Here is a 23890-nt window from a genome sequence, read left to right as displayed (position 1 = left end):
ACAAGGTTCTAATGAATATACTCAAAGGAATGATCAAGGCTTGGCAGAGAAAGCTAATTATAAATGTCTTCTAATTCTACACCTTGAAATGGTGATGGTTAATAAAATGTGACCAAAAAGTGCATGATACTTGGCCCACAACAAGTCGAGCACTTTGTTCTGTCTGACATGTACATATGTGTACATGTGTGTGAGTCAGTTTATATTGATGTTTCCTTACATGCATTAGTTCATTTTTTATAATGATATTACAGTTCTTTGTAGATGTACAGCAGCCCCATATCAATTAGCACAGCTGGTTTATGGGTTTTGAAATCAAAGCCTGGAGATCAAAAAGGGGCTCCTTCCAGGATTTGAGTATGGAAGGGAACCTGTGGCCTTCCATTCTAGAAATAATCACCCTTTGTTTTCTTGGAGGCATATGTAATGTATATACATTTAGTTGAAAAGAGAAGCCCGGCTCCATGTGTGGAAATTAAGGGTGTTAAAATGAGCAGCATCTGGTCTTGAGGAAAAAATGGAATAAAATGAATCAGAGACACAGTGAACCTTAAATTATTTAAACTCCTCCAGTGGTAGTGTTCTGTAATTGCTTTCCCTTTCTGTAAATGTTTCACAGCTGTGAAGTTTCCACGTGAAGAGCTAAAGTGCTGGCTATTGTACAAAACTTAAGGCCAATTTCTGCTTGCTTTGCTTGCTTGTAAAATCTCATCAGGCCTGATTCTCCCTGTCTTGTGCTCTCTGCAGTCAATTACACCTGTGCAAAGTGGTTGTAAATTGCTACTATTTGAGGGAATAGTCTTATCTCACTTGGTATCTTTTTGTAGACTTGCAGACAAGGTGCAGTGCCATGCAGAATCAGGCCTCATTTCTTACCACCAGAGGAGTTGTACTTGATAACCAAGACCTGCAGAAATAAATATGTGAAAACAGCAATAACTTCAGATGAGCATCTAAAACACTCAGACCCTGGAAGACAAGAGGATGACAGCAGCAGGTGGCTTTACCTTTCCCTGGACACTTAGAGGTACAGGCACTGACCAGTCCCTGTTAGTGAGCTTCCCGGGGGAATCAGGCTTTGCAAGAAGCTGAGTACAAGATACCCTTACATAAGTGTGATGTGTAGAATGTTTTTTGTTTGTTTGTTTGTTTGTTTTTTATTCTGCCTTATTAATGATCTGGAGCAATGGTAGCAGTAGATTGATCCTGCAGTGTTTATTTTTTTATTTTTTTATTTATTTTTTATTTTTTATTTTTTTATTTTTGACAGCAAGGAACAGCCTAATATTGCTTCTGTTGCAGTCCCTGCAAGAAATGTAGGTCAGTACAGAAAATAGTACGGCAGTGTTTCCTGATCCTTGGAATTGGCAGACAGGTGAGAGAAATAGGGATGCTCACCTTTTAGTCAACCAGAGGCACCTTACAGGGAAAGATGGTTGGTCTATCTTAACACAAAAAAACAAAGTAGAATGAAATGTCATAAGCTGGTGACATGGCTGTTCCAGTTTGAGTTTCATCTTGTGAATTGGTTAGCCTTACACAAATGGAATTGAAATTTGATCTGCTTGCTTTTTTTTTTTCTCTTGTAAAATTCAGGCATTCTGACCAGCAAGTCACTGGATTTTTTGCTAGAAAATATGCTTTTCATATGCTTAGTTTTCTGTGTAGTTCACACTGAAACAAATCTGAGAGTATTTCTGTGTATGACAGTAATGAATTGATGTTAGTAGAAATTCTGTCTTGCTATGTGTAGCATTTCTAAAAGAATTTATTTTACTCTTAATATCACTACAGGGATTTTAAAACAGATAATTTGAAAAGCAATTCCTTTTATTTTGACTGCAGGCAGGCTGCCACAATTTGGAGAAACAAGAGAATACAGAGTCCTCATTTTAACTGAAATTCGCTGTGCTATCTGTCTGATTAGCTTTTACGCCTTTGTGCGATTTCCAACATTGGTGTACAGTTCACCTAAGCATGGAGATGGCCCTGTATTTCCTTCTTCCTCACAGAAAAAGCATGCACCTACAGGTCAACATTTTAAACCACTTGGATCTTCAGAGGTGTTTGGTGTCTCCTGCGTGATGTAGCAGTGCTTGTAGTGTTCACATCAAATGTGGTACAGAGTTGGTCACAGAAGAGATTTTTATGGACAAAAGTTGGAGATAAGATGGGAGGGATGGAAAAGTACATCTCTGAGGAAGTAGGAGGGGGAGTAAGGGACTGGCTGTCTTTAATATGACCTTTGGGCTCAAGGACACAACTATATCTATTTTCATGGGGGACAGGAACATAACAGTACTTGCATGAGACATCTTTTTAATCTTACTTCAGCTAATGTAGATTTGTATTTACCCAAGAGGAGGAGATGACTCCAGAGGATGTCCCTAGAGAGCTGGTTACACTTGAGTAGCAAGCAAGGTTTTGTCAGAATGACCAAAATGTGGATGTGAATTTATGTAAGACTATGGTGATCAAGAGTGGGATTGGCCACTCAGTGTAATGGCATAAATATTGGTTTTGTATAACTCCTCTGCAACTACCCTTGCAAGCACGTGGCATTGGATTGCTTGTCTCCTGTGTTCTGTCTGCTTGTCCTCAGCATTTCTTTATGGAGGATGAATGGTTGCTGTTGTGCCCGATGTGATTTTGAACATTTTGCAGTGCTTGTCCTTATGTTTTTTTGACCTACTGTTTTTTTGTTGTTGTTGTTCTGGTTCCAGGTTAGACTACAGTCTGTAGGAAAAATGCAGCCACACTGCACTGAGAACTTAAAATGCATGAAATCTGAAGTGGTTTAAAACAGTTCCATCCTTGAGAAGTGTAGTTCCTTGATGCTACGAAGAAAACTTAATTAGTTGGCATTTACCACCCCTATCCTATGGTAGAATGAGCTAAAAAGCTTTACATAATCGAACGATCCTGAATTTAATGAACTTGCTTATTTAAACAGTGTATTTTTAGAGAAATCCATAGTCTACTTTGTAAATTCTTTTCAGATCTTTTTATTTTTATTGATTTTGATTAGCCAACTAATTTGTACATAATCAATAAATGTGATGCTGATGAGCTCATTTTGAACCCTTAGCATAGAAGGCTGAAATGAAGAAGGGATTAGCACAGTGTTTTGCTGACATTCCAATCTATTTTAAGTGAATGCAAACTTTCTAATAAATATTTAATGGGTAGTTGTTTGTGGTTTAATAGAATTATCTAATTCTATTAGAATGCTGTTTGGAGATTTACATGTACCATACATCACTGCCGAGGATACGGTTAATAATTTAGGCTAAGTGACTAGTAATTGGAAACATAGTCAGATTAAGTAGGGACTTTTTTTAAGGTCATCTAGGGATTTAAATGCTATGTATTTGCTGTATAGTGGCAACTCTGTTCTTAGATTCTGTCTTGCACAGAAGAACTAATTTGGTGAGTTGGGGACAAGCCTTAAACGTGATAACAAAGCATGAGGCCCCTGGGGTTTATTTAATATCTCATCCTCTGAGTTAATGAGATGGAAAATAGTTCACTGTTTATCTACAGTAGATTGAGCAGATGTTGCCAATTCAATTTTATGGAAAGTGATCTCTGAGAGAGCGTCTTCTGCCCATTACTTTTTCATGTGTTGAATCTCTGCTGCCTTCTTCTCAGCTTCAGGAGAAGGTTTTCCACACTGGTCATGAAGTTGATGGAAGATCAGTGCAGCAGAACTTGGTAAATCTAGTTATTGTTAGGAGGTTTTGCGAAGATTTGAATTTTCAAATGCTTGAATTAGTGCTGTAAACTGAATGGCAAGGAAAAATGTTAAGTAATTGAGGAGACAGTGAGTTAAGTTACTACTAGAAAAATACAGTGCAAATATTTCTCTCTTGCTTCCACTTTAATTAGCATTGGTTTCAGATCTAGTTATAGAAGTGGTGATAATGGTATGCATAGAAATGTTTACTTCATGTACATGGTTTGTGAAGAAGAGAATGGTGAAGCTGAATTTGGAGCCAGGGTGAACATGGTTATGATAGGGTGTTGGTTGTAGTCCAGACCACTTAACTGGAGCTCAGCATGTGCAGTTTAACAAGATTGTCATCTGTAGCAGTCTGCAGATTTGAGGACAAGATGAAGGCAGAGCTGAGTCAAGAGTGCATAGCTCAGCAAGAAGCTCTGCATCCCAGCTAGCCCATCTGCCCCTTGAGACGAGTAGGCTGTCACTCATTTTTGCACTGTCTAGTAGGTAAGATCCTCCTGGTCTTTCTTCTAGTCTTCGTTCTAGCCATTCACATGGTAGTATCATACCATCACTTTTGTGTGTCTCCTGTGGATTACAGAGTGTTCAGGTAATCTATTCTGTCAGTATAGCAGATGCTGACTGTATTTCATGAGGTGTTTGTTCTCATCTCCATGAAGATGTGCATCTTCCATGGGAGAGCCAGAGGCTGCACACATTGCTAGACTTCTTGTTTTCATGTTGACCCAGCATCTCAACTTGCAGGTTTAATGGTGTAATGCAGTGGGTGTGGGACCACTCCTAGGCTTGGGAGAGTTTAGTCGCTAAAGCTGGGTTGCTTTAAGAAGTAATCTTGTAAGCAGGAAAGTTCAAGAGGCAGGAGTACCACAGTCTTCCTGCTGCCACTTCAGTTTCATTCTTTGGGCTGCCTGTTCTTAGCAGCTTGAAGATAGAAGTATGTGTTACCTACCTGATGCATGTACTCTGCAGAACCGCTCCTCAAAGAGCACTTGTTTTCTGAGGCTGTCTAGGTATGATTGTAGGGTGTGACCATTTGATAAAAGACTGAATTTTTACTCCCTGCCCTTTATTTTTTTAATCAGAGGTAAGTTTGTTGATCAGACTGCCTAAGTTTGCAGCTTTGGGGAACAGCATGTCACTGGTTAGCTACATAGTAGTATACAAGGGGATGGCGTCATAGGAATCCTTAACTCTGAAATTGATGGGTACTGATGTAGGAATATAGGAGTCTTAAGTATCATAGAATCATAGAATCATAGAAAATCCTGAGTTGGAAGGGACCCTTAAGGATCATCAAGTCCAACTCTTGACACCGCACAGGTCTACCCAAAAGTTCAGACCATGTGCCTAAGTGCACAGTCCAATCTCTTCTTAAATTCAGACAGGCTCGGTGCAGTGACCACTTCCCTGGGGAGCCTGTTCCAGTGTGCAACCACCCTCTCTGTGAAGAACTCCCTCCTGACGTCCAGCCTAAATTTCCCCTGCCTCAGCTTAACCCCGTTCCCGCGGGTCCTGTCACTAGTGTTAATGGAGAAAAGGTCTCCTGCCTCTCGACACCCCCTTACGAGGAAGTTGTAGACTGATACAATAGTAGTGCTGATACAAAAAAGTAGTGCTGATACAATATATTTCCTGTTTGTGTTTGTACCATCATTATATATTTTTACTTGGCAAATTTAATTAAAGTGTGTTATTCTGTAACGTTGTTATTTAGTAATACTTGCTCAAACTGAACATGTGCACTGCTTTGGACACTTCCTCGCTCTGAGACTTGTATGGATTTGCAGATGGCTTCACGTCTTGACAGTTGTAAACTTGTGTGCAGCTGCTTCCATTCCTTGAGGTAAACCTACTGGAGGTGAGACCTTGACCTCTATACTGAATTTGTGTGCATGTATAGGCATGCATACATGTGCATGTGTGTAAATAAATAAATAAATAAATAGATCTCCCTAAAGCACTCTGAGCAGCTTTAGGGGCATTGCTGTTCATAGTGTTCAGCAAAGGCAAAATGAGGTTAATGGGCACTGCACTGACACAAGATAGAATTAGAATTCTTCTGCGTATTCTATTTTTAAGCTTCTCTGATAACTTTTCTGGACCCTTCTTGGATAAAAGAATGGCATCAGCCCAGTTCCTCTGCTTGAGTCTGTTTGCTTTGTTCATTTTCTATTCCTTACTGGGTAGTGATGTGTATTCTGTTCTCTGGAGAGCAGTTGAGCTACTGAGAGCTGTTTGTTCCAGTTGATATTCACTTCTTGGAAGCAATGGTTTTATGGGCTGGGACAGGGATCATTACATTAAGCAAGAAAATAACTTGAATTTCTTCTGCCATTACTTAACGTGCAGTCACAATCTCATATAATTTCTGGCAAGCTCACCTTTACTTCCAGATATATATTGTTTACAGCACTTAGCATTCTTGTAGCATGATTTTATACCTTCAAATTGTTTTGTAGCTATAAACTAATTAATCTCATAACACCCCTGTACAGTATATTTATTTCTGCTTGAGTGGCTGTGTGGAGGATAATAGGCACTAAAGCAGCATACTACACTTTGTTTTTGATCAAATTGGCTGTGTTGTACTTAATTTGTGGTTTAGTTAGAATGATTACTGTCAGAAGTAGCACCAAAATACAGGTTCTGAAAGATACATAAGGTCTAGTTTTTCCTCTAGTGCTGATAGTTGGTTGTGCTGCTCCAGTAATAAAGAGAAAAATGCAAATACTGCAGTTATGTATTCTGATCATTATTACTAATTAAGGACATATTCTTTTAAAGGTGGTTACTTTTTGTAAAAGCGTAAAGGATAACTTGAAAGCACTGAAGTCTCTTCATTGGGAATTTGAGGAATGATAACCTCTTTAGCTGTCTTCTCACTAACTTTTTCTAGACAAGTGTCATCTGACACCTGGTGCACTAACTATGTGGACACAGTATGACCCTCTGTCACAGTAAGTCCCTCTGCTGTAATAGCTGAAAGTGACTGTGAGCAGAGAACGTCATTGTGTCAGCAACACTTCCTTCATCACAAATTCAAAACATAGCACTGTATGATCTACTGTGAAGAAAATTAGCTTTGTCCCAGCTAAAACCAGTACAGGCCGTAAGTTAAATCAGTTACTGCATTATTCTGCGTCTGGAAGTCAGTTTAACTGTTTTCTTCTTCACAGTAAGTGCGTGCATGAGAAAGTAAACATCCATCTCACTCTGATACATCCTGACGGTGTCTTTGTGTTTCTGATATGGAATGTTGACTTGTAGTCAGCCCTTACGGACTGACAGATGTGCTTTTACACAAGTGGATAGTCCCGCAGAGGTCAATCTGCTACAACTGGGCAAGGAAGTATTCATTTTAAAAACAACTCCCAAAACCTACTTCAAAAACAACAACCATACCTACTGTGTGCATTTGTGACAGTGTGTTTATTTTTTTTAAGATGTTTTGTATGTTTGGCAGGAATCTCATCCTGGTTTATCCCTCACTCCTGAAAACTAACAGTAATTTGTGTGCTTTTATGTGCAATTTGGATGTCTTTAAACCTGAAACTTTACCACCTCTGCTTTTCTTCCCTGCTTAGTGCAGTAGAACCGTGGCTTCAGATATGCGTTTGGATTGGTATTGCAGGAAATTAAATGAAACTAGTGTGTTGTTTTTTTTTTCCAAGGCTGTGGATGACAGGAAGACAAATGGTGCCACTTGATACAAGGGAAAAACTTAAAAGGAATTGTATTAAGTGTGTTTTAAGTATGAAGCAAAGAAAGAGAAAGTATTGACTTGTATGTAGTGACTTGGCAGTTGTGTTGATTATAGAAAAATACCTGCTTTGGGAGATGACATGGAACTTGAGTTTCTGAGGAGCAGTTTGAGTAAGGACCATCATTAGGTATTCTCCTGTCAAAGGTTTTTGCCAGATCAGTGGGCTAACGGGGTTTTCGTCTAAGACCTGGCTGGGTAAGGTAACCGTGTTTGTCCTCAGCCAAGGTTGAGACACCAGTCAGCAGTCTGTTTGACTCCAGCTGGGAAGTGAACAACTTATTTTGTTTAAGTAATGATTTGAGGGACTCGTCAATAAAATCACTGATACTCTCCAGTGCAGTCATCTGTCCCTGTCTTGGTGTAACAGCTGGGAGCAAAGAGGAAGGAGATCCAAGTGAGCAAGCAGATTAGGTTTCCTTTTATTTTCTTTCAGTTCATCAAGACACCTTCACATCTCAGGGCTGATTCAGGATGGACACATAGATGTGTTTTTATTGTCCTTCAAAGCGGGTCTATCTTGCTGCATTAAAATACTTGAAACCTATATGTGGTATGCACATGTTCTGGCTTCATTCAGAAGTTCTTGTGACAACACTGATATTGATTGTGCTGTACTGCTTGGTGTGTTCTAATTATGAACAATATGTCTTCTTCATAAATATTCCCAGTTCATGTTGACATAGGCAAGGATTAAACAAGGCTACCTCAGCAGGGCATGGTGTTTTGCTAACACAGCTGTGGAACTTGTACAAGATAGCCTCTGGCCAGTGTGGAGAGCCAGCAGGGGCAGTCTGTTTCTTCGCATGCGATCTGCCATTTTAGTTTGACTGCATCCCTGTTAAGCTCTAAGGGTAGACAGAGAAACACTTGAGTTGATTTGAACTAATTGAGCTGATCAAGTGTTGCCGATTAGTTCAATTTGTGCGAAGTCCCACTTGTCCTTGTCTTCACTTGGAGCAACAGCAGTGTTAGCAAACCAATTGCCACATCAGAGCTCTTGTTAGGCACAGACAATAAAGAGCTGCATCATTTCTATATGGGAAGACTGACAATCTTTTTCAAAAATCGCTTGCTTATGAAATTTAATGGACCCTTAAGGCCCTTTTTACTTCTTTCCTGTAGGCTACTAGTGCCCCAGATGTAGAATTTCATGCTGTTAGGTGACTAGCTATTGTACACTGTATTTCTGTTTAGCAGGTGTTAGTATTTTAATCTATGATGTTTTTATTTTTAATTTATGTTAATTTTGCATTTGTACTTTTTTATACATGTGCTTTCTTTATACATGGCTTCACTTGCCAAGTTCCAAAGACATCACTAAAAACATCTTAATTGCAGAATGATTCTTGTTCTCCTGAGCTAATGCACACAGTAGGGAAGTGAAAAGTGTTTTACAGATGTTAATGAGAAGCTGAACAACACCTCAAAGCATTGAGAGAGATGATGAATACTCCTGTTTTACAGGAAGGGAAGCTGAGTCAAGAAAGGTTATTAGGTGTTAGGCAGGAAGATGAAGTTAAAGATGGAAACAGAAGCTAGATGTTACTCCAAGTCATGTGATGATGGACTTCAACTGTGAGTTCATCATTTCCTTACTAAGACTGCCTTGTTCTGTTACCTGTTCTTTATTACAGGTCTTCTGTACAAGCTTAATATTCCTGACATAATTATGGATAACAAAGCACAAAATGCTATTATTTTTAGCACTAGAGTAAGGGAGTTAAACTCTGTTAAGCAAAAGCAATAAATGACCATACACGTCCAAAATTTTCTTTCAGATGTCCTTATTCTTAGCGGTGTTATGTTCACCCGAGGACAATGCTACAAGGGTATAACAAGTGAAGAGCCTTGGGCTGCCTTACGGCAAGTGGGTACTTGCTGTATTCTCTTCTCCCTTGGATAAATTGGTATTAAAAGAATTTGGGATGTAGCTGTATGAGTACACGTAGTCTCCAGTGCTTTCATTTTTGTCTGTGTCTTTTTCATACAGATTCATCTGATTGATGCCCAAACAAACTGCACTACAATGTTTGGAACTTCTTGCAATACAAGAGTTCTTCTCCTAAAGCACTTGAATCCCTTTCCTTGCAGGACTTCCGACATTTTTACAGTGTAGGAGTTCCCTGTCATCATTAAGGTACATATATACTAATGTTGGTCTGTATGGAAATAGTGCCTTTTTAGTTTATGGCTATTAAAGTAATGTGCATAGCACACAAGGCTAGATTTTTCTTATCCTTACTCACGATAGAAAGTACTTGAATTCCTTGATCTGAACTCTGAATCACTGGGACTTTTGGGGGTACCAAAACTTGTACATGGGAGTAAATTTTGCATTGGTCTAGATCAGCTTCTTTTCTTGGTACAAGGTGAAGTCTTTAAGGAAGAACCCTAAAAATAAGGTTAAAATTAGTAAGCTAAAACTTTAATTTCTACCTTGAAGTGGAAAATTTCTTTCCAGTAAAAACAGTTTGTTGGTAAAACAAAAACAATTGTGAAGCAATCTGTACTTTGCATACTCCCTTTTTCGTTTCTAAAAGCTTCTACTTCTTTGCTTCCAAATGCTTCTGCAGAAAATAGAAATATTTTGAAGCCTCATGAGAGCTGACATTTGGTTGTTCCACTTCTCCCTTCTGCTAACTGCATTCCCCATGTTGCAAAATATTTAAACACCTTGAGCATTGTGGGAGAAATAATCTGCATTTTAATTTTTGAGAGAAATGTTTTGGTTCTTCTCCAGTTACCTGTCCCCAAAAAAAGATCAAATGCCTCAGTTTATTTATTTATTTATTTATTTTTTTCTTCCTCTTTGTTTTCCCTCTCTGAACAGTTCTAGTTCCACATTTATGGGTAGTGCACTTTGTTAATCTTTTTTTTCAAGCTCACTGCATCTGGAAGACTTGTTTTTTAATTTCTGCATTTGACAGCATTCAGTGCATAGGCACTCTTGTTATTTCTCCTTTGTCAGTGAACCCTCCATGGGTGCTTTGTTATCTTCTATGTGGTGACATGGGAGACAGGAATACTTAAGGAAAAAAAACTAACAAATGTGATTTTGAAAAACAGAACCCCTGTCAGGAAGACCCAAGGGCAAATGTAGTACATAAAACTACCTTTAACTCCTCTTTGAAAAAACAAACTAGCAAAATAGAAAGGCCCAACCAGCCAGACTTGCACTAAATTACAGATTGCCTCTGTGCTTTTGAATCAAATATAAACTTTCTCTGAAAGGAGCAGATGGCTTTGCTTTGCACGGAGATTTTTTTGCTAGTATGTACAGCTGTCTATAAAAAGATGTGTTTTAATGAAACAGTACTTTACAGATAGTGGAATGTAATCCACCTGAAAATCTGGGGGAATTACTCATTTGCAATTTAGGTGTTAGGTATTTGTGTTAGAGGATATGCTTGTACAGGTGGAGTCAACCCAAAGCTGGATCACAGCTTAGCACTAACTGATGTGCTCTTCCACATAAAGAGCAGATGGGATGTGGCCATGGTTACTCTGAGAAGGTGAGGGAAGTATTAAGGGTTGACCTTGTTCATCCTGCTACTGCAGGAGAATGGGAGGAGTGGAGGTGTTGCCACGGTCCCCGCTCTGTATCCATGAAGTGGCTACACTTAATGAGTGTCTGTTAGGGTGGTGGGGCAGGAAGCAGATGGACTTTGGCTGTTAGGTTATTTCTCGTGGTCTTTGACCTAAGACAGCCGCTCAGTTTGCCTACCTGAACAGCCAAATGTTGCTGGTGTTATGCTGTGTACTGCAGTGTACTGAGAAGTTGGGAAATGGAACTGAGGTCTGTTAAACACTAAGGGTATGTGGTCCAGTGGACTGAGAACTGTAACAGTGCTTCTTGCTTGGAGGAGCAAGTTCGCCCAGCATATCCTCTTAGTTTTGTGAAAGGTGCATGGTCACATATCGTGAAAACTATCTGAAGAGGACTTCAAAATCATAGGCCTATGTGCAGTGCTTTCTGTGTATGATGCTGTGGGAGCAAAAATTTTGGTTTTTTTTTGATCAGAACTTGTAACATAAGCAGAGGAAATGCAAGGCATGTTGTTTCCTGGGTTGGCACAATTTATGTGAGGAAACAAGTACTAGATTGATAATCAAGGGAAAAACACTGAATGTACCTGGCTAAAAGGCAGTTCAAAGCAGTAAGGTTGCAAAAGGTAAGAAAAAACAAAGGGATGAGTTAAAGGTTGATAAAATTAGTATGAAACTAGTAACAAGTGTCAGGTAGTTGTGAACCTGTAGTACTCAGCCAATGAGGAACCAGAGGAGAGAGTAAGTGTTGGGAAACAGGGCATAAAAGATATGAAAACTGCATCTGCAAGCGCTCTCCTGCTTATGAGATGCCCACCATTACAATCACAAAAAAAATGTTGTTTGACTGAGATCCTTGCCTGAGCTTGCAGTGTTGGCTAACTAGTGTTTCTCACAGCTACTACTCACGCTAGCATGTGTTTCTGGGTGCCTTTTGTTGAACACTGTATTACCTTCTTGTAGCATATCTGCAGTGCTCCAGATTACCCCATTCACCAAGCCACCACTGAGGGGAAGAAGTACTATTTTGTGTTTATTTCATTTAACTTTGATCTTCTTATGCCTTGGAGGTTTTTTCTTTTGGAAAGTTTTTGTTGTTGTTGTTGTTGTTAAGGTGGAACAAATGTATTACTACAGAGACTCTCTAACAGCAGGGAACTCATCTAATCTGGCAGGAGTGCTGTCTTGCATATCACTATGCCTAGTCAATACTCTATTATTGCAAGTTAAGTGGTTTGCTACAGTATCCTGTGCGCAGGGTATTAGAAGGGATGTTACCTAATTTCCTCAGCAATAATGGTATAAACAGTATACATTTTTTATTATAACAGACTAACTGTTGCCTCCCCTGAGTTCGTTTCTTTTATATACAGTTAGCATAGAGGAGACTGACTCATAAATCAACACAAAATTAAATAGAAAGTGCAAAGTTTTGGAAATGTGGAATTTTTTATAGACCCAGAGGTTTGGACTCAACCTGCAAACCAACTTCACCTGGCTTAGTAGTAATCTTATTTGACTACAATGTGCTTCATTAATTTCAGTGGAAATTTATTGGAAAAAGTTTACATTGGTTGTGTGGCAGGGGTAACCACCAACCTGCAGCAAGTAACAATGTTAAAATGGAGTGAGAAGAAAAGATAATATGTATCTGTTAGATGTTTTCTGTTTGTTTGATTCTTTTTTCCACATTTTCCATCCCATGTGGGGAGCAAGCACACACTAGTGTGTACAAGATGGAAATAATATGTTGGTAACTTGACAGTAAGATAATTAAAAAAAAAAAAGCCACAAAAGAACAACAAAAAAGTTTAAAAATGCATTTTTCAGAGTTCTTACATTTGTATACTTGTTATACTTTCAGAGCAGTAATTGGACTTCATCATGTATGAGTCTGCAAGACAAATGCTAATAAGCTGCTGAGCTTTATGGGAGCTTGTTCTTCTCAGTTTACAGGCGAGATGAACAGTTCAGTACAGCCTTTATGCTTTAATAAACACTAAAAGCAAATAGAAAAAAGGCTAAACACATATGGGAGTCAAGGGCTTTCTGGTGTCTCAAAGAAATGCCAATAATGGTTGTTAAAATGTCATAAATCAAGCCTTTAAAACAAAGATTTGACCTTATCTAAAGACATCTAAGTTGAACTTCTTTTCCTGGGAAAAAATAAGAAGTTGCTGCTACTCAAAGCAAATCTTCCATCGTATCTACCTTTATCGTAGAGATCTCAGTCCACTGAAAACCTGGACTCATTCTCTAATTGCTTCCTGAAGGCTACTGCTGAAGCCACTACAGTTGGAAACTTGCTGTCTTGGAAAGGACTTTTCAGGGGAAGGGCTGTCTCTGTGCAGCATAGAAATGCACATAGGCTTTGTTGGTTACTTTCATGACTTCAGGTGGGTCTCTTTATGAGGCAGGACTGCAACAACTTGCCAAGAGTTTCTATTTTTAATTACTGCTTTCCAATACAGCTTCATTTAAAAAAGAAAACAAAAAGTGCAAAATACTGGTTTGATCAGTAAATGTCTTGCTTTATAACTGTCCCCATCCAGAGGTTACAAAATAAAATCTTTAAGAGCTGTAAGGCAAGGGAAGGGAAAGAACTCACACTTAGGGTGTGAGAGTAATGAAGTCTGCTAACTGTGCACTTGGTGAACTAAAGGGGAGCTTCAGCCAGAATTACAGGGCTGAAGGACTGGAAGAACCAGGGAGACCAGCAGGAAAAAGTTAGACTGTGAAACTTGGTTATTATTTTTTTGATTTGATGTGAGTAGGTAAGACTGTACTGAATGCCATGTGCTTTTCAGTGTATCAGGATACAGCATTTGTTTTTGGCTCTACCTTTGTGGCAGGTTGTTACATGCTCAGGTTTCTACCTGAGTGTTAGGCTGGGAATTCCACACAAATCTTCCTGAAGAGCAGAGAGCAAGACTTGGGCCTTGCCAGGAGAGACAGTCCTAGGTAGCTGTTGCCTTCTTGTATGCTTGGAAGATTCGGGAAGCCCAGCAGGTGGCCAGAAGGCTACTAGAACACCTCGGAAATGGTGGCAGCTGGCAAATAACAGGTTTTCATACTGAAGGAGGTTTTGTTTCGGTAACATGCTCTGATCTGACTTGATACCATCAGCAGCCCTGTATCCTGCAGAAAGGAAGAAATTCCAGCCAGATGTGTACGTAAGAGATCTGTGTGGTTACTGCGGCCCACAAGACAATGTACAGCTCCTTGTGTTTTTCAGTGAATTGCCATATGAAATGCTTTAATTTTAGACCAGCTCACGAGAACAGGAGAGGATAGCAATCAGGATCTTCAAGGCAGCTGAGATGTTGAAGGTGGATAGCCAGAAGGCAAGCCATGTGCTTATAAGGACATGGCTCACTTGAGTGTGCAATATGCTAACTACGTCTGGCTTTAGCATAATCATCCTTGACTAATATGAGAAGGGAGAGGGCTTAAATGCTGAATAAATAAATTACTTAATTACATGTTATCAGAGAGGAACAGATGGTCAGTTTAGTGTGTTTTGTGGCTGCTTACACTTCCAAGAGAGGGTAGAGTCTCATGGATTCTTGTACAGAAGATTTCCTAGTTTCAGTAACTTTTGTATAGGTACACTGCACAACCTACTAGTGTTACCTTTAAGGTGTGCCTTGCAAATGCCAACTAGGCATTTCTAGGCAACTAGAGGGTCTCACTGTTATAAGGAGTTTAAATTTCATAATGCTTCCTTGTTTCATCATTGAGCAACTGCGTTAGTGTTATTCATAAAGGTGAAAAAGGTCTCAACACCACACAAGAAGGTGGTGGATGGCTGTATATCCTGTCACATGGATATTGTACCATGTATTTTGCTGAAGGTGTGGTAAAATCATAAATTTCAGTCCAGTTTCTCCTGAAAGAAACTGGATTCTTGTTTTCTGGAGTTGTTATTTTAGAGAAATTGTGTCAGCTACTGCTAAATGCTTTTCTCAGCTTCTCAGATCCAGGTCCCTGCAGTACTCAAAGTTGGCTTCATCCAGCATGGGTTGAAAGCTTGCTTAGAGGAGGAATGATCCACGTGAAAAGTCAGATGAGGATTTGGTCTGATGTTTTTCTTTGAAATTCAGATGTGTCCCACTTTAATTTCTAGGTGGAAGATTGCTACCAGTTTAGTTTGTTGCAGCCACTGTCTTGCATAACTTCACTGTAAATTTGGTGTGGTAGGGGTGCAGATAAGGTTTTCATTAAGCTATTCCTTCTTCCCTTCCCACTTTTTTTTTTTTTTTTTTTTCCTCAAGAGGAACAGTATCAGGAAAATTAAGTGTAGTTGTGTTTCAGCTTTAATTTATGATAGTTTCCTAAATGAGGAGAAAGAGGAAGGCTTACCTTTTGTACTCCTGTACTGCATGAAGAGAAGATAAACAGTGAAAGGAGAATTCTGTAGTGGTCTGAAGCAGCAGTAATAGAGAGTAGACTTGCCACTGTCTTCTCAAATAGTGGTAAAAACTTATTTATTACTGTTTTATAAAAAACTACCACATATAATACCTCTTAGCTCCCTGCATGTGTACAGCAAAATCAAATGCAGTAACAAATCTTTGAACCTTATGAATAAGGCCTGTTGAAACTGAATTTTAATTCAGGGTCCATTCTCAGTATCAACTTGATTCATAAATGTTTAGTTTTCTTCTATTAATCATTTATTGCTCTTCTTAACATTTAAGAAAATGTTTTGTATATATATATTTAACTTGGGTCTATTTTTGAGCTGGAATGGGATATTGAGGATAAAACCTGAAGTTTAGTTAGCTAGGAAAGCATTGGGCAAAAATGAGTGCTAATACCAGATGGTCATCAACTTGTTAGCATCCTTAACTCCTCTCCTACATGTATTCTCTTTGACTTTAGGTATAGTGACACTGAAAGTCAGGGAGGGCCTTAGCATTCAGGACTAATGTATGCTATGTGCCTATACCTAGTATAGGGGATTCTAGTGTGCTTGGAGGTAAGAGCATAAGCCATAGAGTAGCATTGACTATCCTGTAATTAGATTAATTAATGTGATGGAGTAGGCTCTTTATTGGATTAACTTAAAATGGGATTGTATCAATGAGTAGCAGGAGGAGGAAAAGCCATATTAGCTACTATTTGCTACATGTAGTGCTTCAGATGTCTTGTGTGGTATTGGACAGTTACTAAAATTAGATTTACTGTAACTTTATTGTAACACTAGATTTCTGGATTGTATCTAAATTAAATCATTTTGTCATGTGCTTTACACCCCCTCCAAATCTTCTGTATAATTGGCAATTTTCAGTCTTCTCATTTGCAAAACTCAAGAAACAGAACTGGAGGTGCAGCACGTTAACCACTGCAACTTGGAGTCATGAGTGTTTTTTGTTTGTTTGTTTGTTTTTTTTGAATGGTGAAAGACAGATAGGTTGTCTGTTTTGATGGCAATGTGTTGGAGGGAACCATACTGAACAGCTAATGTCCCAGTGAATCCACAAGGACTTCCAGTGACTTGACATGTCAGTGGAAGCTGTCAAACTTTTGTCAAAGGATAGACCTCTGTGGGATTTGTATTCCTCCTTGCCTGCCTTGGTAAGGAGGCTTTGTAGAGCTAGAAAAGCTGGGAGTGTTGAAAACTAAAGAAGAGTATACAGATGCCTAAAATACAGTTATAAAGCATTTGTAGTACTGTCTGAACTCTTCTAGGACTATGAAACTTTTTTTTTTTTTTAATTTGTTTTTGCCTGAAAATCTGCATACAATTTGAATGAAATTGAATATGTTTCAGGGCTCAAGCAGCATGTCTTCAATCTGAAGCAAAATGGAGATGAATTTCAATTAGATGTTCCCATTATAATCTGTCTCCACCTGTAGTTTTCATCAAAATTGCTAGTATATGTGATATAATGTATGATAAGGATTTGCCCACTAACAGCAGTGTGCCCATTTGTTTTTTAAAGAAAAAGGCAAAATAATTAGCCTGATGTGTGTGTATATACATGCATATATATGTATGTAGCAGTTTTCCACAGTGAATGACTTTAATTGTGATGGGTAACTTGTATAGGGCTTAAAAGTCGATCTGTATGTATGTGTTTTGTGTATGTAATACATATATTCTTTTCATCTTCATGATAATGATCCAGATTACTAATTAGGTTGATAAAGTGTTTCAAAAGACATATTGTGATTGTTGCAGAGTAGTCAGCTGCTTTAAAATGTCTCTTTTGTAGCAGTGCTTTGTTCTGAACTTGATTTTATACTAATTTCTTAGATATGAGCTCACAGGCTGAATTCTAGAGTGGTAGTATTAACTCAGGCTTATGGGCTGCTCGTGATGTGTTTGTCAGTGGCATGCACCTGCTGTTGCTGCGAAGCTCTTTTGCCTTAACGTAGCTGTTGCCATGCTGAGATGTTGCGGTGCTCTGAAATGCAGATTATCTACTGCTGCTTAATATGCACCACTTCCACAGTTGGGAGGTATCTGCTCCACACAGGTGATGATAAAATGGGTTGTTGCCATCCTTTCTCAATGATTTATACAAAAATCTTCAAGATGTGTTGTGTGCACACAGATGGGTATTGCCTGAAACACAAGCCTGGGTCATTTCCCATCTAAGAAGTATTTCAAAGCCATGTTAAAAGTACTTGATGTCTTGGGCTTTGAAGATGGCATTTTTTTTAAAGTGGTTTCATGACAGTAATGACAGTAGTATGAGGTCTAAAAACTTTAATTAGAATCAAGATTGCTTGCTTATTTGCATGTCTCTTCACTGACATCATCAGCATAGCTTACTGCCCTTAGCCAAACTACCAGTCTGGTTTAGAACTGTGTAAGTATAGTGCAGTGATGCTGTTCTGCTGCATCATTTTGGTTGGCTTGGGATGTATGATTTACTTGTATTACTTGTGTCATGACACTTAAGCAAGAGGAAAGGAAATTACTGAATACTGCAGTGCTGTTGGGTGGGCTTGGTGTATTCAGATTAGCTGTAGTGTTGGGAAACCAAGGTGAACGTAGTTGTGATTCAGTGCTGAAAGGAGGAGGGTAAAATGTAGTGTTGAATTGAAATGTGTGGATACAGAGATACTTTGATTAGGTCAATAAAGTGTTGTCTGTTCAGAGGGACTTCACAGAGCTCTTGAATTTGCTGATGAATTCTGATTTCTTTTTAGAGGGATGGAGAGTAGTAAGTGGGCGATGCAAATCCTTGTGCTTTGGGGAGAGACTTGGTGTCTTTGGAGTGCCAGAGTGTCTGGGGGACTAAGCCAAATCTATAATATGTGAATAAGTGTTTGGCTTTGCAGTGGGTTTATGTGGCAAGGCTTTGGTAGCTAGGGGCCATAGGGGTGGCTTCTGTGAGAAGAATCTAGAAGCTGCCCCATGTAAGGTAAGGGCCCCACTGCTGATCAGAGCCGAGACAGTAAGTGATGTTGTTTGTGCCTCTGAGAGCATATTTAAGACAGGGGAAAAAAGTTGTGTGCCACACAGCAGCTGGGAGAGTGAGAGGAGTGAGGAACAGCCTTGCAGGCGCCAAGGTCAGTGAAGAAGAAGGGGGAGAGGTGCTCCAGGTGCCGGAGCAGAAGTTCCCTGCGGCCTGTGGTGAGGACCATGGTGAAGCAGGATGTCCCCCTGCAGCCCATGGAGTACCACAGTGGAGCAGGGTTCTGCGCTGCAGCCCTTGGAGGAGACCACGGTGGAGCAGGTGGCCCTGCACCGACGGAGGCTGCCGCCTGTGGAAGACCCCTGCCGGAGCAGATTCCGGGCCGGACCTGTAGCCCGTGGAGAGGAGACCACACAGGAGCAGGTGACCTGGCAGGAGCTGCTGCCCGTGGGGGAGCGAGGTTGGAGCAGTTTTCTCCTGAGGGATGGACCCCGTGGTACGGACCCATATCTGGAGCAGTTCTTGAAGAGCTGCTGCCTGTGGGAAGCCCACGCCGGATCAGTTCATCAAGGACTGCATCCCGTGGGAGGGACCCCACAGCACAGGGGACGAGAGGGACCGAGAAGGGGAGGCAGAGAAGAAGTGCTGTAGACTGACCATAACCCCCATTCCCCTGTTCCCCTGCGCCGCTCGGGGGGAGGAGGTTATAAGAGTGTGGATGGGGGGAAGGTGCTTTTGGTTTCTTTCCTTTGTTTCTCACTTCTCTAGCTTGTTAGTAATAAGCAATAAATCTGAATATGTCCCTATGCTGAGTCTGCTTTGCCCGTCACAACAATTACTGTACAATCTCCCTGTCCTTGTTTCAACCCTTGAGCCCTTTTCATCGTATTTTCTCCCTGTTTCTCTTTGATGAGGGGGAGTGAGAGCGGTTGTAGTGGCGCTCGGCTGCCCACCCAAGTAAAACCACCACAGTCCTTTTTGGTGCCCAACGTGGGAATCGAGGAATTTGAGATAAGGATGATAGTTGAGAGAAGTGACAGGCAAAACATGGACTGGATGATTGTTATGAATGTAATAATTGTGAAGAATTTAAGAAAGCAGTAACTGTGAGGAATATGTTTTATGTTAGTGTGGTGAAGAGATGAGGGGTGGTGTGTGTGTAAATTGTCCACCTCGTCAGTGTTGTGAAGATGTTATGTTTATTTTGGCGTGGGGAGTTACTTTTCTTTTCAATGTTAGTGGTTTGTGGAGATTGTTATAATTGTAAAGTAAGAATAAATCGTGATTATTCTTAAATATGCTTTTCACAGAGTCGAGGGGTGGGATGTGGTGGGTCTACACAGCCTATCAGTGCAGGGCCACCTGCTCCACCGTGGTCTCCTCCATGGGCTGCATCGTGGAACCCTGCTCCACCATGGTACTCCATGGGCTGCAGAGGGACAGGCCTTTGGTGTGGCTTGTTTTTTATGTGATTGATAACTAAGATGGAGCTGTCCCTTCGCTGCTGAACAAGTTGGCACCTGCTTATTTAAATCTCCCATTACTTCCATTGTGGGTCTCAAGGAATCTGCACATCCTTGTATTTGATGTTACAGGATGGCTAATGCTTTGTTCTGGGCTGCCACTGTTGAGACATCAATCTTTCCATTCTTCTTTTGTCTGTGATAATGCAGCGGTCCCACTGATGGGTCACTTGACTGAAAGTCGGCATTACCAAGTTTTATTGGTAATCACCATTACCATATATGTGTTTCAGGCTGGAGCTGACTCTGGAGTTGTTGTATCATAGTCTTGCCAGCTGCTGACACGTGCTGACAATACACTTCTCATGAAGCAACAACTTTCTAGAAAAATCAGGTAATCTTAGGTGAGTGTGTTAGTCTTATGCTGTGATGAATAGAATTCACCTGTGGGCTTGTGGGTGAAATGAGAAGAATTCCTATTCCAGTATATGCATGGTAAACTTATAGAGGTAGCAGAAACCTTAGTACCAGCAGCTAAGAAGGTGTGAAGAAAAGGCAGGGGGTTTTATGAGCTCTGCATAAAAGCCATCTAAATATAAGTGTTAAAGTTGTGATGCGCTAGATTCCAAGACTGATCAAGTGGTCCCTCATGGGAGGTGTAAATAAAGCTAAAACAGGCTCTTGCCTGTGTGCTTTGAGCTGCCCCTTGGGCCAGGCTTGGTGCTGGGCTACATGGCGGCCTCCCTGTAACTGGCGGTGGGGGGCTCTGGGCCTCTGGCTGACTGACAAGAGTAGGGGATTGCTTTGTGCCTCTTCTTAAGCCGTATTCAGTCCCTTCAAACCAGATAAATGTGAATCTAATTCTTGTGGTGAGCTTAGGCTCAGCTCGTGCCTGGTACTTTGTTGTCCTAGCATTTGTTCAGCACTTGCATTCCTTTTGTTCCCTGTATCTCCGGTGTGAGTCTGGGGTGTGCTGGAGATTCATGGGGTGAGGGGGATCACCAGGCCTCCATCTGTTGAGGTGGGACTTTGGTTCGACTGACATAGGCTGTGATGCAACCAGGCGGATTCTGCCCTTTGAGGGCACCCCAAAGGCAGCTCCCTTGTGGTGGGCTGTGCCATCTCGAGCCCTGTCCTTACTGGTGAAGTGTCATTTCTCAGCCTTTTTTGCTGTACAGAAGAGAATGCCAGTGCTGTGTTTTAAGGCAAATGTTGCCAAAAAAAAAAAAAAAAAAAAAAAAAAAAAAAAAAACAAACAAACAAACAAAAAAACTCAAAACAATAAGGAAACAGCATAAAATCAAGGTCTTGATGCCTAAAAATTAAGGGTTTAGTAATAAAAAACATAGAACACAATTGTTCGACTAAAGAGTAAAACAAGGCATTACTACAGAAGCAACGAGCAGCAAGATTTCACTGAGGCCAAAAGCTTAGCAGGCTTCAGTGAAATGCTGGATCAGACAATCCTGAGTTTGCAGGATATATGTTTAAGCAGAGCTTTAGAAGGTGCAGTAATTGTGTACTTTGGATCCAGTTTCATTGGGTATTTAGGAAGAACCTTCCTTGAATGTCATGTGATGTTTTAACTGCCTTCTTCAGGAGTTTGTAATACTCCTACTGGTATTAATTGGTCTGTGATCAAATGAAAACATGGGAATAAAATAACTGCATCTAACTGGGTATATCAGCCCCAGCTGCTAATGCTGTGTTACTCTTTTTGGTGTATAATACAGATGCATAGATGTTTTATTTTCTCTTGAAAAGTCAAGACAGTAACAAGGGCAAAAAAGAGAAAAATACTGGTTCCTTCACTTCACCTGGGAATGAATGTTATATGCAAGCATCCTGAAGAAGATGCTCTTTAACCATTAAAAGGGATGTGAACTTGGTGACAGCAACTAATGGAATGAAGATGGAAAGTATTGGCTGCAAAATATAAATTGAGGATTGTATAGTGATGCATAAACACTAAGAAGACTCAAGCATAGGGTTAGACCCAAGTGCTCAAGATAAGAAGACAGCTCTTGAATTATTTCAGATGGACTAGAAGCCCACAGCATTGAATCACTTTTCAACAGGTTCAGTGTCTGACATTGTTGAAAAGAAATCTCCTTCAAACCACCCATAGGTGTTAATGGTCTGCTGTGCCAAATGAAGGATAGCAGAGAATGCCCCTGGTGGCTGGGCCCTATCAACTGAGCCTTCACCTGCTTGGTGCCAGCATTGTGGACTTAACATTTTTGGCATGCATTTGCATTTTGTTTAGGTAGAAACGGTTGTATTAGCATTTACTAAGGAGCTTGCTATGCCTTGTGTTTACCAGAACATGATCCATTTTGTGTGGGGTGGTACGGAGCACTTGGAAAATAAGGTCCAACTTCCAGTTGTTTCATCTGCTGTCTTTCTAGAACTGTCCAAAGGTTCGTAAGGGAAAAACTAATAGCTGCTGATAGAAGAAAGTTAGTGGTCAAGTGTTTTGGCATTTCTTATTTTCCAGAGCCTGAGCTAGAAATGCTCATGCTGCTAACAAGCATTTAGGAAGACTCCTAATGAGACTATCCTGTAGTAAATGAGTGGTCTTAGGCTTCTATTTTATTAAATAATATGCTTAAATGTTTTCAGTAGCTAAGGAACAACATCAGTTGCTCATTAGTAAGCTTAATTTATCGCTAACACTAAATAAATAAATAAATAATTACTGGCATTAAATATACTGCTCTGGAAATGTTCGTACTGAGACTTTATTTCACTTTTGTCCTCTTTTTGTTCCTGACAAGATAAAAATAGATGATGTAGAGGAAAAACTTCAGGCAGTAAAACAACAGAAAATAAACTGATGTTTCCTTTTTTTTTGACCTTCATCGGGGAGGAAAAAAAAATAGTTGCATGGGAATCGCTTCAGTGGCTTGTCACTCAAGTTCTGACCGAAAAGTGACTGTGATTTTTGATGATTTCATTCCACAACTTGTGACTAGTTTTTTATAAAGACAGATTTCTTCATCTACAGCTTCCTCAAACTGTATTTGTCTTCCTTCTGTTATTCAAAGTTTTCGCATGTGGTAGGAAGAAAAAAAAATGTTTTTCCTAACATTGTTCAGAAAGGCAATTCTTTTGGTGCCTTCTCTGCAGCATGATAAATACAGTTCAGTTTAGAAATTGAATATCGGTCATGGTTCTACAAAGCCTATTCACATCCCACAGCTGTTTTCAAAGGGTTTAATCTCAGCACTTTTCAAGAGTTTGTTTTGTTTTGAGGCTGTCCTAAAGAAAGGAGTTTATTCAAACTGGCCAGCTCCAACAGCTAATGCAGCATCTCTGAAACTGCCACTGAGCCTAAATTAGGTTGTCAGAGTCAACATACAGATCTAGTGAGCCTATTAAAATCTTAATAACTTTTAAAATTGGACTCTGGGTAGCAAAACATTGCCCTGTGTATTAGATCTTGAGTAGATAAATCCATTAAGCCATGTCTTATTGCCTTTCTTCTCTCTTTGTAACAAACTGCCCAAAAGTGGAAGTTAGAGGAATTTTTAGAAATCTGAACACCTTTAATATTGGAACACCATAAAGGAGTTGTCATTGAACTACACGCAACTCATCCAAATCAGTTCTGCTGTGTTAGGAAAGCTTCCTGCTTTTTATTGTGTCCCCTTACTGATGGAGTTAGGATTTTTGTTTCTTAGAGGAAGATTGTTGGTTTTAATGAGGCAAAGTATGGGGAAGACAGCTGTAGTGCTTGTTTGTTGCCTGTTACTTAAGAGCCCATGGTCCCATCCTGATCTTAGGAAAGGAGCTGTCAATTACATCTAAAGTCAGACTTTACTGTTTCAGCTTTAGTTTTGTGCATGAGGACGTTACTTGAGTCCAGTAAAGTTATATTACTTTCTCCTTCTGCTTCCTTCTCTCCCTCCAATAAAGTGACAGATAACTGACAGATGGCAATATCTATAATGCACTGCCATAAATTGAAGAAGGAAACTCCAATTTACTCTGAACAAGAAGG

The 23890-nt window shown here is 40.0% G+C and overlaps 1 long non-coding RNA gene across 1 annotated transcript; it reads left to right on the top strand.

Moving 5' to 3' along the window:
• The first annotated feature begins 1279 nt into the window (after window positions 1-1279).
• LOC311444317 lies at window positions 1280-22550 on the top strand. The gene is made up of 5 exons (XR_014697811.1): window positions 1280-1375; window positions 4094-4228; window positions 9496-9642; window positions 20181-20291; window positions 21621-22550. It is a non-coding gene; the product is annotated as an uncharacterized lncRNA (long non-coding RNA).
• The last annotated feature ends 1340 nt before the right edge of the window (window positions 22551-23890 follow it).

The sequence above is a fragment of the Aythya ferina genome, assembly GCF_964211825.1.
Source record: "Aythya ferina genome assembly, chromosome: 14".
In the NCBI taxonomy this organism is placed as follows: Eukaryota; Metazoa; Chordata; class Aves; order Anseriformes; family Anatidae; genus Aythya; species Aythya ferina.
This window is presented reverse-complemented; position numbering and strand designations above follow the sequence as displayed.